The sequence below is a fragment of the Armigeres subalbatus genome, chromosome 1, assembly GCF_024139115.2.
Source record: "Armigeres subalbatus isolate Guangzhou_Male chromosome 1, GZ_Asu_2, whole genome shotgun sequence".
Taxonomy (NCBI): domain Eukaryota; kingdom Metazoa; phylum Arthropoda; class Insecta; order Diptera; family Culicidae; genus Armigeres; species Armigeres subalbatus.
In genome coordinates, this window is record NC_085139.1 from 200,541,622 (window position 1) to 200,556,006 (window position 14,385).

At 41.5% G+C, this 14,385-nt stretch overlaps 1 long non-coding RNA gene across 1 annotated transcript; it reads left to right on the forward strand.

Annotated features, from left to right (window-relative positions):
- The first annotated feature begins 567 nt into the window (after nt 1-567).
- LOC134209868 (uncharacterized) lies at nt 568-1,133 on the forward strand. Its single transcript, XR_009978786.1, has 3 exons — nt 568-909; nt 966-1,039; nt 1,101-1,133. It is a non-coding gene; the product is annotated as an uncharacterized LOC134209868 (long non-coding RNA).
- The last annotated feature ends 13,252 nt before the right edge of the window (nt 1,134-14,385 follow it).

The window sequence follows — 14,385 nt, forward strand, 5'->3', positions numbered from 1 at the left end:
TTTAAAAATCACATTGTAGGCCTTCAAGCCAAATGTAACAAATATATTAAGTGTCTATATCCACTTATAAACAGAAAATCAAAACTTTGTCTTAAGAACAAACTTTTGATTTACAAACAAATTATAATACCAGAAAAAAGGCACTTCAGAGAATTCAAAATAAAATTTTGAAAATGATTCTGAAATTGCCTCCGTGGTATAGTACCAATGAACTTCATAGAATTTCTAATATTGAGACATTGCAACAAATGTCCAACAAAATAATTTCCAATTTTAGACAAAAATCGTTGCAATCTTCTATTGCAACGATTAGCTCCTTGTTTATTTATTTATCATCAGACTAAGGCCGGAGTGGCCTGTGCTGCACATAAAAGTCTTCTCCATTCAGCTCGGTCCATGGCTGCACTTCGCCAACCACGCAGTCTGCGGAGGGTCCGCAAATCGTCCTCCACCTGATCGATCCACCTTGCCCGCTGTGCACTGTAACGAGGTTACAAAGTCCTACCTAAAATCATACTCCATTTTTAGTAATCCAAAAAGAATATAATATATAAAAAAATAATATATATATTAAAAAAACCTGGATTCACAAATCAGCCTCTACTTTAAAAAAAATAATTGCGTTCTGCGTCTCTGATTAAGGACCGTCGAAAATGAATTCTCTAACAGAGTTTGATATCTAAAATGTAATCTATTTTCGAGATCGAAACCCCGAATATAGCCGAACGAAGAAACTCGGGAACAACTCGCTTAGGTTTGAGGAATAATAAAATTGAGCTCAAGGTTCTCTTGCAATTTAACCAGCTTTCGATGAAGTAGATTGTGAACAATTGTGCAGCAAACAGAATTATAGTAGACTATACTAGTGAAGTTGACCATAGTAAAACACGGTGATTTTTTATAAAGAAAGTAAGGTCCGAATGTTAATAGTGAAGGATGTTAACTAATTACTATTTTATAATCAGAAGAACAGTTCGGGCCAATTACATGGCGGTTGTGCCTATGGTGTCATTGTGAAAGAAAAGCACGTGGCTCAAAAGTAAGATTTATATGCTTTCTCATGAATATCATGATAGTAGATTTTCTTTTATGATCATCAGCCATCTTGTGTCGCACCCGAAAACGTAATTTGGAGTTTGCTAATTTATTAGGCACCATCTAAATCCTGCATTAAGGTGATTATACAATCAAGCCATGTGGTGAATTTCAAATTCACCACACAGTTTTCTACTCCTATTATCAAAAGTTCAAAACCAGCGTAATATTTTGTGTACAATGCTGAAATTAAAGTCGATTGCTTAGCATGAGTAATCAAACGATCTACAGATGTTGTGATCCCCATGGGCGTTGTTGTTCTCTCAATTCGTGCACTTAAAAAATCACTATAAAAAGCACGTGGTTTCCAAGATGGCCGATTTGTGGCTTTGTTATATAACCACCTTAACAAAAGTTACGCAGATCAAAGGTAATTTTGTTAAGAAATTATTTCCCGACAAAAATCTAATTTTGAATCGTTTGAAGATCCCTTCAAACGAGGGTGCCACCCTAGGGCCGTTCGGAGTAACTCGTCCTAGTGACACGCACCGTGAGTCGAGTGCGCGCAACATCATATCGCCGTACCGGGAGTGATCGTGCAACAGCACATAATTCCAGTAGCATACTCTGGTGACGTCACGATCCGACTAGCAAACAGAAACTCACCACGCGAGCGAGTCGAGACACCAACCGGCTAGTTGACACGTGAGCCGACAGAGGGCTGAAAGCATATCCAGCAGGCTGGAAGCTGTATGCAAGTGAGTTGAAAGTATATGCATCCGATGCACCATTCTCGTGCAAGTCGTCGTTCGCGCAAAGAAATCGTCACGTGGCGGTTCTAAAACAACTGACTACCCGTAAGTGCACTTACCATCGTTGGACCTCGAGGGACACCTATGCTGCTCCAGAAGTGAATAGACAAGTAAGATCTACCCATTGTAAAACTACTAACCCTAAAAGAACGTCAATGAATGAGTCGAATGATCAAACGAAATCAGAGAGTAGTGATGTAGAGTTGAAGTCAGAATAAACGCACGCAATGAATTCAAATTAAAATCTTGTTCAGCATTGAGAGATAGATCGAACTGGTGTGGTGCAAGAGGGAATTAAGTTCAATCGGTTTTTTTTTATAACTTCGTGAATTAGAATAGGCTCTGGGAAGGGAATCCAAATGGTAACTGACCCACCCTAAGTTTTGTACATACTTTTGCTTTAAGTTATTCTTTCGGTTTGGTTTTGGTTGCGTCAAGATTTCGTTAGTGGGTTGTAGGTTAGATAAAGGACTCGCCCTGAGGATCCTGGCCGGGTACGGGACTTTTGAAAGAGATTGTGGACACGCACCTTCGCGGCAGATTTCTGCCTGGCGCTTAAGTGGAGGTTGTTGCTTCCGAACCTTATCCTCCCCTCCCCATGTCCCGTTATAGCACCTCGCCTTCTTATTCCCGTCAGATCGTTGTCGAGAACCATTTTCACCGGATTACTGTCCAACATTCTGGCTACGTGCCCGGCCCACCGCAGTCCTACGATTTTCGCAGTGTGAACGATGGATGGTTCTCCCAACAGCTGATGCAACTCGTGGTTCATTCGCCTCCTCCACGTACCGTCCGCCATCTGCACCCCACCATAGATGGTACGCAGCACTTTCTTTTCGAAAACTCGGAGTGCGCGTTGGTCCTCCACGAGCATCGTCCAGGTCTCGTGTCCGTAGAGGACTACCGGTCTTATAAGCGTTTTGTAGATAGTCAGTTTGGTACGGCGGCGAACTCTATTCGATCGGAGCGTCTTACGGAGTCCAAAGTACGTACGATTTCCAGTTACTATGCGCCTCCAAATTTCTCTGCTGGTATCGTTATTGGCGGTCACCAGTGGGGCCAAGTACACGAATTCTTCAACCACCTCGATTTCGTCACCACCGATAGAAACTCGTGGTGGGTGGCTGACATTGACCTCTCTTGAGCCTCTTCCTATCATGTACTTCGCCTTCGACGTGTTGATGACTAGTCCGATCCACTTAGCTTCCCTCTTCAGTCTGATGTAGGCTTCCTCCATCTTCTCAAAGTTACGTGCCATAATATCTATGTCGTCGGCGAAGCCAAATAGCTGGACGGACTTATTGAAAATTGTACCACTCGTCTTAATCCTTGCTCTTCGTATTACCCCTTCCATATCGATGTTGAATAGCAGACACGAAAGACAATCACCTTGTCGTAACCCTCTGCGGGTTTCGAAGGGACTCGAGAATGCCCCTGAAACCCGAACTACGCACATCACCCGATCCATCGTCGCGTCGCTTTAATCAACCGTGTCAGTTTATCCGGAAAACCGTGTTCATGCATTAGCTGCCATAGCTGGTCCCGATCGATTGTATCATCTGCGGCTTTGAAGTCGATGAATTCGCGGTATTTCTGCAGTACTTGGCGAATGGCGAACACCTGGTCCGTGGAGGAGCGTTCGCCCATAAAACCCGCCTGGTACTGCCCCACGAACTCCCTTGCAATTGGTGCTAGTCGACGGCATAAAATTTGGGAGAGTACCTTGTAGGCGGCGTTCAGCAATGTGATTGCGCGGTAGTTGCTACAATCCAGCTTATCGCCCTTTTTGTAGATTGGACACACGACACCTTCCATCCAATCCTGCGGCAAAACTTCCTCCTCCCAAATCTTGGTAATGACCCAGTGCACTGCCGTAATCTGGAAAAGTGACGTAACAGCCATTTTACAACATGCATGTTTTCCATTTTTCTTTTAAAGAGCTCGATGAGTAGTACTCGTTAACACCATTTTTTAGAAAATGGCGTATACGTCACTTTTTCAGATTACGGCAGTGCAGCGCTCTAGCCAGTGCCTCACCACCGTGTTTAAATAGCTCTCCTGGTAGTTGGTCAACCCCGGCATGGCACGGCAAATGCTGGGTAAAGCGTACCATTGGTACTTCGCGTACCTGAAGGAATACAATAGACCCCATCTCGCGGTCCTTAGCCTCTTACCCAGCAACTCCTATCCCTACCTCCCCGCGGTGCTGGCCGGGATACGAGCAACCTTAGGGAAGATCGGGTAACCAACCTCGGTGGGAACTATGGTCGTATGCTGACAGGGAAGGGGGGTTTGCTCCTCTCCGGAGGTGCAAATCTTATTGAGCGTCTGTTCTCCATGTCAGGATCGGCTCACAACAGCGTCTGTTCTCCATGTTAGGGGCGGCTGATCATCGTCCGAGTGCCATCGAGGGACTCTAAATGAAACTGTGCACCATGGTCCACCGGAAATAAGGAGGAATGGTCCTCCGGAAATTTAGGGGGTTTGGTGTCAGGCCCTGCAAGCCAGCCAAAAAAAAAACTCAAGCAACGAACAATCAACAAGAGAGTACGGATCGGAACCATCGGCGAAGACCACTGCGACGAAAAGGGACTAGCGATTGGAAACTCGGTTCGTGGAACTGCAAATCTCTCAACTTCATCGGGAGCACATGCATACTCGCTGATGTGCTCAAGGACCGTGGATTCGGCATCGTAGCGCTGCAGGAGGTTTGTTGGAAGGGATCAATGGTGCGAACGTTTAGAGGTAATCATACCATCTACAAGAGCTGTGGCAACATACACGAGCTGGGAACAGCTTTCATAGTGATGGGCGATGTGCAAAGCCGCGTGATCGGGTGGTGGCCGATCAATGAAAGAATGTGCAGGTTGAGGATCAAAGGCCGGTTCTTCAACTTTCTTTCAACTTTCAACCGGAAGCACCAAGGAATGTAATTGTCGCTGAAAAATGCAAAAAAACAAGCGACAAAAGAGAATAGCGATAACTCTTTGGCCTCATCTGCAGAGGATAAAGACATTGTTGCGTTCCATTTTATTTGCAACAAACATGGAGAGATAATTGTTGTGAACTTTTCAGACTGCGATAACTTGTATATTTCAGAAGTAAAACACAAACCATGCCAACAGATAGTTAAGTTTATGTCTAAACTATGATATCTGATACTTATTTAACCAAAAACATCATCGGAAACTGACTAGTTATCAAAATGCTCAGCAGGCGATCATTGTCCTATTCTGTTGCAGTTTGGGACAAACGCTTATTGCGAGTTGAGTTTGTCCCAACATTTACAAGAGAGGACAATGTTGTTGTCATTGGCAATGTTGTTAGTTTACATTCCCTGGGAAGCACTGATGATGATAAGGACGCATTCTACGCGCAGCTGGAACGTGAGTACGACAGCTGCCCAAGCCACGACGTCAAAATCATCATAGGAGATTTGAACACTCAGGTTGGCCAAGAGGAGGAGTTTAGACCGACTATTGGAAAGTTCAGCGCTCACCGGCTGACGAACGAAAACGGCCTACGACTAATTGGTTTCGCTGCCTCCAAGAATATGGCCATTCGCAGCACCTTCTTCCAACACAGCCTCCCGTATCGGTACACCTGGAAATCACCACTGCAGACAGAATCACAAATCGACCACGTTCTGATTGATGGATGGCACTTCTCCGACATTATCGACGTCAGGACATATCGTGGCGCTAACATCGACTCTGACCACTATCTGGTGAAGGTTAAACTGCGCCCAAAACTTTCCGTCATCAACAATGTTCGGTACCGACGACCGCCGCGGTACGACCTAGAGCGACTGAAGCAACCTGATGTCGCCACTGCATACGCGCAGCATCTCGAGGCAGCGTTGCCGGAAGAGGGTGAGCTCGATGGGGCCCCTCTTGAGGACTGCTGGAATACAGTCAAAGCAGCCATTAACGACGCAGCGGAGAACAACGTCGGTTATGTGGGTCGAAGTCAACGGAACAATTGGTTCGACGAAGAGTGCAGACAGATTCTGAAGGAGAAGGACGCAGCGCGGGCGGTCGCGCTGCAGCAAGGTACCCGGCAGAATGTGGAACGTTATAGACGGAAGCGGAGACAGCAGACCCGCCGTTTCAGGAGAAGAAGCGGAGTGCCGCCTGGAAGAAGCGGAGTGCGAGGAGATGGAACAGCTGTGCCGTTCTCAAGAAACACGCAAGTTCTACCAGAAGCTCAACGAATCCCGCAAAGGCTTCGTGCCGCGAGCCGAAATGTGCCGGGATAAGGATGGAAGCATCTTGACGGACGAACGTGTGGTGATCGAAAGGTGGAAGCAGCACTACGAGGAACATCTTAATGGCCCGGAGAGTACAGGCAGTGAAAGTCAAGGCAGCGGAGGAGATGACTACGTCAGTTCAGCGGACGATGGAAGCCAACCAGCCCCCACCTTGAGGGAAGTTAAGGATGCCATTCAACAGCTAAAGACCAATAAAGCAGCTGGTAAGGACGGTATCGGAGCTGAGCTCATCAAGATGGGCCCGGAAAAGCTGGCCACTTGCCTGCACAAACTGATAGTCAGAATCTGGGAAACCGAACAGCTACCGGAGGAGTGGAAGGAAGGGGTTATATGCCCCATCTACAAGAAAGGTGACAAACTGGAGTGTGAGAACTTTCGAGCGATCACCATCCTTAATGCCGCCTACAAAGTGATATCCCAGATCATCTTCCGTCGTCTGTCACCATTAGTGAACGAGTTCGTGGGAAGTTATCAAGCCGGCTTCATTGACGGCCGCTCGACAACGGACCAGATCTTTACTGTACGGCAAATCCTTCAAAAATGCCGTGAATACCAGGTCCCAACGCATCATCTGTTCGTTGATTTCAAGGCGGCATACGACAGTATAGACCGCTTAGATCTATGGAAAATTATGGACGAGAACAGCTTCCAGAACAGGACAGAACAGGAAGCTTACCAGACTGATCAAAGCAACGGTGGATGGTGTGCAAAACTGTGTGAAGATTTCGGGCGAGCACTCCAGTTCGTTCGAATCGCGCCGGGGACTAAGACAAGGTGATGGACTTTCGTGCCTGTTGTTCAACATTGCGCTAGAAGGTGTCATGCGGAGAGCCGGGTGTTACAGCCGGGTACGATTTTCAACAGATCCAGTCAATTTATTTGCTTCGCGGATGACATGGACATTGTCGGCCGAACATTTGCAAAGGTGGCAGAACTGTACACCCGCCTGAAACGTGATGCAACAATAGTTGGACTGGTGGTGAATGCATTAAAGACAAAGTACATGCTTGTGGGCGGAACCGAGCGCGACAGGGCCCGCCTGGGAAGCAGTGTTACGATAGACGGGGATACCTTCGAGGTGGTCGAGGAATTCGTCTACCTCGGATCCTTGCTAACGGCTGATATGTGGCTGATATGAATGTGGCTGTCTTCATAGTACTCAAATATCACAACATTTAGTCGAGACACAAGCCATGTCGACGAATTGCTTTCTCGTTGACACGTATCGAATTTTATTTAAATATGAACATTATTTTACTTAAAAAGAAACAAAATGTCAAAAGCTGCAAATATTAAATTCAACTAAAATAGACGGCACGTGGAAACTATCAGACTCAATCACAATAATAAAAATTAAATTCAAAAACTTATTTACCCTTGATTTTGCTTAAAAAAATAAAAACATCTGAAGCTTCAAAATCAGTCAATACATACACACGAACAGACAGATCGTCTGCTCAGATCGTCTAGCTGAGTCACGTATACGGCACTATGGATATCTGAGCCTTCTACAAAAAATCATTTTTGGAGTGAAATGATAGCCTTTCGGTACAACTTAGCGCATGAATTGGTATTTATCTGATTGTCGATTATAAACTGATTGCCATTAGCAATGAGCTTGCAAAAATGCCTTCCAAAAAGGGACAATGAATCTGCTCCAGTTGCAATCGATTGCGATATAACAAGCATGCTGTCTAATACCTAACTTCTCATCTAAAACAACCGCACAGAAGCACTTTTCGAAGGATAAAGCAAACGGCCCCACCATCTGGATACAATCACAATCGCTTCAACGCAATCATGCCGGAAGTTCATTAGCATTTTCATTAGCGATGTTCTAATTGGATGTTCTGTACTGTATTTATACCTCCCTTTACCACTTTTTCACGCCATCATTTCCACCCAACGTGGCCCGGTCTCGGGTCTCGACAATTTGATTGACTTTTTATCCGGACTTCTAATCTATTGCTGTTTTTCTCGCTTCCATAATATACCGTGAAACCATTAAGCTCTGGAATTATAAATGCAATCGTTAATTGTATTCGTTTGAAATTTGCATCGGTCGATACCAATTGATTTCTAAATATTAAACAAAATTAAAACCCGAACAAGTACGTTAAAAAGCTGTAAGATGCCAGCACCATTACTTCAATCAATATTGGAAACAACGACGCGCTTCATCCCGTCTTTTCTTCCAGGAAGTGGATTTTCATTAACAACACCACATCATTCACTTAACCCGACGTGAATGGGTTTTCCGGTTCATTAAATTAACCTCCACCGGCCACGAAAGGCTGGCATTGAATCAAGAAGACACTGTTTTCAATTATTTTAATTTATTCCTTTCCGATCGCCCTGCCAAGTGCTACCCGGAAGCCACCCGTCCGGACGTCTTTGATGCCGCCGTCAACATCGAACTCCAGTCAAGCGTTTCCGCCCGCCAATCGCAAAAAGTGCAAGCAGCTCGTTTCCATCATCCCATCCATTTGCTCGGGAAAACCGGCTGCATTCCTCCGAAGGTTACTGAAGCGCGCCCGGTGAAGCGGCCCGCTGTGGAAAAGAAATTGCTTCAATTAAAGTGCAGAGATTAAAACTCCAGTAAATTTAATTGGTTTCTGTTTCTAACCAAAGCAAAGTTGCGTCCATCGCTTTGGCGCTCCGCTATCGACTGTCAAGCGGAGGAATATCCATCCATCGAAGACGGCTGCAGCCCCCCCCACCTTCTCATGGGAACCAGAGCGGATATCGGTGCAGTTGATCCGAGCATCCCAGCCCAGCTAACCAGCACCAGGCGATAACTTTGAAACGAAATTCATTAGATTGATTGAGGCATTCAAGAAAACGAAGAAAGATGCACCACGTGGATGATGGGCGAGGAGAAACGGACCTGCTCAGGGTCAACCCCGATGATGTTGCGTTTGGCCTCCAGAGAGTCTAACAAACAGTTGACTTTAGCCTTGCCGGGAACTTGTTTGATGCTGTTGCTGGTTTCGATGGCACAGCCATTCGGAGGAAGAAAAGTTGTGCGAAGAACTTGATTTCAAATTAATTTCTTTATACCACCAGCTCACGAGCGGGAGGATAGAGTTGGGATTAAACTTGCTCAAGATTGTCGTCCTTGTGGAAGATTGATGCGGGTGAAATTGGGTGTATAAAATCATCAGCGAGAAAACTATTAGAGACTGGGTTAGTTCGAAAATTTATCTACCAGATCGTGGATTTAATTAGCGATAATTCGTGCTTTGATCTGGCTGTGAGTTATGCATCGCTGAAATTTGGAGACAAAGTGGATCGTCTGATGTTCTGTTCTTCTGATTTTATGTTCTTTTGTTCTTCTGTTATTTTGTTTTCTGTTCTTCTGTTTCCTGTATTTCTGTTTTTCTGTTATTTTGTTCTTTTATTCATCTGTTTTTCTGTTAATTTGTTTTCCTGTCCTTCTGTTTTTTTTCTGTTTTTTTGTTCTTATGTACATCTGTTCTTCTGTTTTTCTGGTCTACTGTTCTTCTGTTCTTCTATTCTTCTGTTCTTTTGTTCTTTTGATCTTCTGTTCTTCTGCTCTTCTGATCTTCTTTTCTTTTGTTCTCCTGTTCTTTTATTCTTCTGCTCTTTTGCTCTCTTGTTCTCTTGTTCATCTATTTATCTGTTCTTCTTTTCTTCTGCTCTTCTATTCTTCTGTTCTTCTGAACATCTGAGCTTCTGTTCTTTTGTTCTTCCGGTCTTCTGTTTTTCTGTTATTTTGTTCTCCTGTTCTACTGTTTTTCTGTTCTTCTGTTTTTTGCTCTCCTGTTCTTCTGTTCTTTTGTTCTTCTGTTCTTCTATTTTCTGTTCTTGGACTCTTCTGTTCTTCTGTTTTTCTATATCTTCTGTTCTTTTGTTTTTCAGTTCTTCTGTTCTTCTGTTCTCCTGTTCTTCTGTTCTTCTGTTCTTCTATTCTTCTGATCTTCTGTTGTTCTATTCTTCTGTTCTTCTGTTTTGCTGTTATTATGTTATTCTGTTCTCTCTTCTTCTGTTCTTCTGTTCGTTTCTTCTTCTGTTCTTCTGTTCTTCTGTTCTTCTGTTCTTCTGTTCTTCTGTTCTTCTGTTCTTCTGTTCTTCTGTTCTTCTGTTCTTCTGTTCTTCTGTTCTTCTGTTTTTCTGTATTTTTGTTCTTTTGTTCATTTATTCATCTGTTTTTCTGTTCTTTCGTTTTCCTGTCCTGCTATTTTTTTCTGTTTTTTTGTTCTTATGTACATCTGTTCTTCTGTTTTTCTGGTCTACTGTTCTTCTGTTCTTCTATTCTTCTGTTCTTTTGTTCTTTTGATCTTCTGTTCTTCTGCTCTTCTGATCTTCTTTTCTTTTGTTCTCCTGTTCTCCTGTTCTTTTATTCTTCTGCTCTTTTGCTCTCTTGTTCTCCTGTTCGTCTATTTATCTGTTCTTCTTTTCTTCTGCTCTTCTATTCTTCTGTTCTTCTGAACATCTGAGCTTCTGTTCTTTTGTTCTTCTGGTCTTCTGTTCTTCTGTTATTTTGTTCTCCTGTTCTACTGTTTTTCTGTTCTTCTGTTTTTTGCATTCCTGTTCTTCTGTTCTTTTGTTCTTCTGTTCTTCTATTTTCTGTTCTTGGACTCTTCTGTTCTTCTGTTTTTTATATCTTCTGTTCTTTTGTTTTTCAGTTCTTCTGTTCTTCTGTTCTCCTGTTCTTCTGTTCTTCTGTTCTTCTATTCTTCTGATCTTCTGTTGTTCTATTCTTCTGTTCTTCTGTTTTGCTGTTATTATGTTATTCTGTTCTCTCTTCTTCTGTTCTTCTGTTCGTTTCTTCTTCTGTTCTTCTGTTTTTCTGTTCTTTTGTTCTTTTATTCATCTGTTCTTTTGTTCTTTTATTCATCTGCTTTTCTGTTCTTTTGTTCTTCCGTTTTTCTGTATTTCTGTTCTTTTGTTCATTTATTCATCTGTTTTTTTTTCTGTTCTTTTGTTTTCCTGTCCTGCTGTTTTTTTTGTTCTTTTGTTCTTTTGTACATCTGTTATCCTGTTCTTTTATTCTTTTGATCTTCTGCTCTTCTGCTCTTTTGATCTTCTTTTCATTTGTTCTCCTGTTCTCCTGTTCTTATATTCTTCTGTTCTTTTGTTCTCCTGTTCGTCCATTTATCTGATCTTCTTTTCTTCTGCACTTCTATTCTTCTGTTCTTCTGTACATCTGATCTTCTGTTCTTTTGTTCTTCTGTTCTTCTGTTCTTCTGTTATTTTGTTCTCCTGTTCTTCTGTTCTTCTGTTCTTCTGATCTTTTGTTCTCCTGTCCTGTTCTTTTGTTCTTCTGTTCTTTTATTTTCTGTTCTTGGACTCTTCTGTTCTTCTGTTTTTTATATCTTCTGTTCTTTTGTTTTTCAGTTCTTCTGTTCTTCTGTTCTCCTGTTCTTCTGTTCTCCTATTCTTCTGTTCTTCTGTTCTTCTATTCTTCTGATCTTCTGTTGTTCTATTCTTCTGTTCTTCTGTTTTGCTGTTATTATGTTATTCTGTTCTCTCTTCTTCTGTTCTTCTGTTCGTTTCTTCTTCTGTTCTTCTGTTCTTCTGTTCTTCTGTTCTTCTATTCTTCTGTTCTTCTGTTCTTCTGTTCTTCTGTTCTTCTGTTCTTCTGTTCTTCTGTTCTTCTGTTCTTCTGTTCTTCTGTTCTTCTGTTCTTCTGTTCTTCTGTTCTTCTGTTCTTCTGTTCTTCTGTTCTTCTGTTCTTCTGTTCTTCTGTTCTTCTGTTCTTCGGTTCTTCTGTTCTTCTGTTCTTTTGTTCTTCTGTTCTTCTGTTCTTCTGTTCTTCTGTTCTTCTGTTCTTCTGTTCTTCTGTTCTTCTGTTCTTCTGTTCTTCTGTTCTTCTGTTCTTCTGTTCTTTTGTTCTTCTAATCTTCTGTTCTTCTATTCTTCTGTTCTTCTGTTCTTCTGTTCTTCTGTTCTTTTGTTCTTCTGTCCTCTGTTCTTTTGATCTTCAGTTTTTCTTTTGTTCATTTATTCATCTGTTTTTCTGTTCTTTCGTTTTCCTGTCCTGCTGTTTTTTTTCTGTTCTTTTGTTCTTTTGTACATCTGTTCTTCTGTTTTTCTGGTCTACTGTTCTTCTGTTCTTCTATTCTTCTGTTCTTTTGTTCTTTTGATCTTCTGTTCTTCTGCTCTTCTGATCTTCTTTTCTTTTGTTCTCCTGTTCTCCTGTTATTTTATTCTTCTGCTCTTTTGCCCTCTTGTTCTCCTGTTTGTCTATTTATCTGTTCTTCTTTTCTTCTGCTCTTCTATTCTTCTGTTCTTCTGTACATCTGAGCTTCTAACCTTTTGTTCTTCTGGTCTTCTGTTCTTCTGTTATTTTGTTCTCCTGTTCTACTGTTTTTCTGTTCTTCTGTTTTTTGCTCTCCTGTTCTTCTGTTCTTTTGTTCTTCTGTTCTTCTATTTTCTGTTCTTGGACTCTTTTGTTCTTCTGTTTTTCATATCTTCTGTTCTTTTGTTTTTCAGTTCTTCTGTTCTTCTGTTCTCCTGTTCTTCTGTTCTTCTGTTCTTCTATTCATCTGTTCTTCTGTTGTTCTATTCTTCTGTTCTTCTGTTTTGCTGTTATTCTGTTATTCTGTTATTCTGTTCTCTCTTCTTCTGTTCTTCTGTTCTTCTGTTCTTCTGTTTTTCTGTTCTTATATTCTTCTGGTTTTCTATTCTTCTGTTCTTCTGTACTTCTGTACTTCTGTTATTCAATTCTTCTGTTCTTCTATTCTTCTGTTCTTCTGTTCTTCTGTTCTTCTGTTCTTCTGTTCTTCTGTTCTTCTGTTCTTCTGTTCTTCTGTTCTTCTGTTCTTCTGTTCTTCTGTTCTTCTGTTCTTCTGTTCTTCTGTTCTTCTGTACTTCTGTTCTTCTGTTCTTCTGTTCTTCTGTTCTTCTGTTCTTCTGTTCTTCTGTTCTTCTGTTCTTCTGTTCTTCTGTTCTTCTGTTCTTCTGTTCTTCTTTTTCTTCTGTTCTTCTGTTCTTCTGTTCTTCTGTTCTTCTGTTCTTCTGTTCTTCTGTTCTTCTGTTCTTCTGTTCTTCTGTTCTTCTGTTCTTCTGTTCTTCTGTTCTTCTGTTCTTCTGTTCTTCTGTTCTTCTGTTCTTCTGTTCTTCTAATCTTCTGTTCTTTTGTTTTTCAGTTCTTCTCCTCCTGTTCTTCTGTTCTTCTGGTCTACTGTTCTTCTGTTCTTCTGTTCTTCTGTTCTTTTGTTCGACTGTTCTTCTGTTCGACTTTTCTTCTGTTCTTCTGTTTTTCTGTTCTCATATTCTTCTGGTTTTCTATTATTATGATCTTCTGAATTTCTATTTTCTGTTCTTGGATTCTTCTGTTCTTCTGTTTTTCTATCTTCTGTTTTTTTTTTTGTTTTTCAGTTCTTCTGTTTTACTGTTCTTCTGTTTTTCTGATCTTCTATTCTTCTGTTCTTCTGTTCTTCTGTTTTTCTGTTCTTCTGCTCTTTTGTTCTTCTGTTCTTCTGGTCTTCTATTGTTCTGTTCTTCTGTTCTTTTGTTCTTCTGTTCTTCTGTTCTTTTGCTCTTTTGTTCTTCTGTTCTTCTATTCTTATGTTCTTCTGTTTTTATATAGTTTGTTTTTTTTTTGTTTTTCAGTTCTTCTGTTTTACTGTTCTTCTGTTCTTCTGTTTTATTGTTCTTTTGTTTTATTGTTCTTCTGTTTTATTGTTCTTCTGTTCTTCTGTTTTTATATCTTTTGTTCTTCTATTTTCTGTTCTTCTGCTCTTCTGTTTTTATATCTTCTGTTCTTTTGTTTTTCAGTTCTTCTGTTTCACTGTTCTTCTGCTCTTCTGTTTTATTGTTCTTTTGTTTTATTGTTCTTCTGTTCTTCTGTTTTACAGTTATTCTGTTCTCCTGTTCTTCTGTTCCACTGTTCTTCTGTTCTTCTGTTCTTCTGTTCTTCTGTTCTTCTGTTCTTCTGTTCTTCTGTTCTTCTGTTCTTCTGTTCTTCTGTTCTTCTGTTTTCCCGTTCTTCTGTTCTGTTCTTCTGTTCTTCTGTTCTTCTGTTCTTCTGTTCTTCTGTTCTTCTGTTCTTCTGTTCTTCTGTTCTTCTGTTCTTCTGTTCTTCTGTTCTTCTGTTCTTCTGTTCTTCTGTTCTTCTGTTCTTCTGTTCTTCTGTTCTTCTGTTCTTCTGTTCTTCTGTTCTTCTGTTCTTCTGTTCTTCTGTTCTTCTGTTCTTCTGTTCTTCTATTCTTCTGTTCTTCTGTTCTTCTGGTCTACTGTTCTTCTGTTCTTCTGTTCTTCTGTTCTTCTGTTCTTCTGTTCGACTGTTCTTCTGTTCGA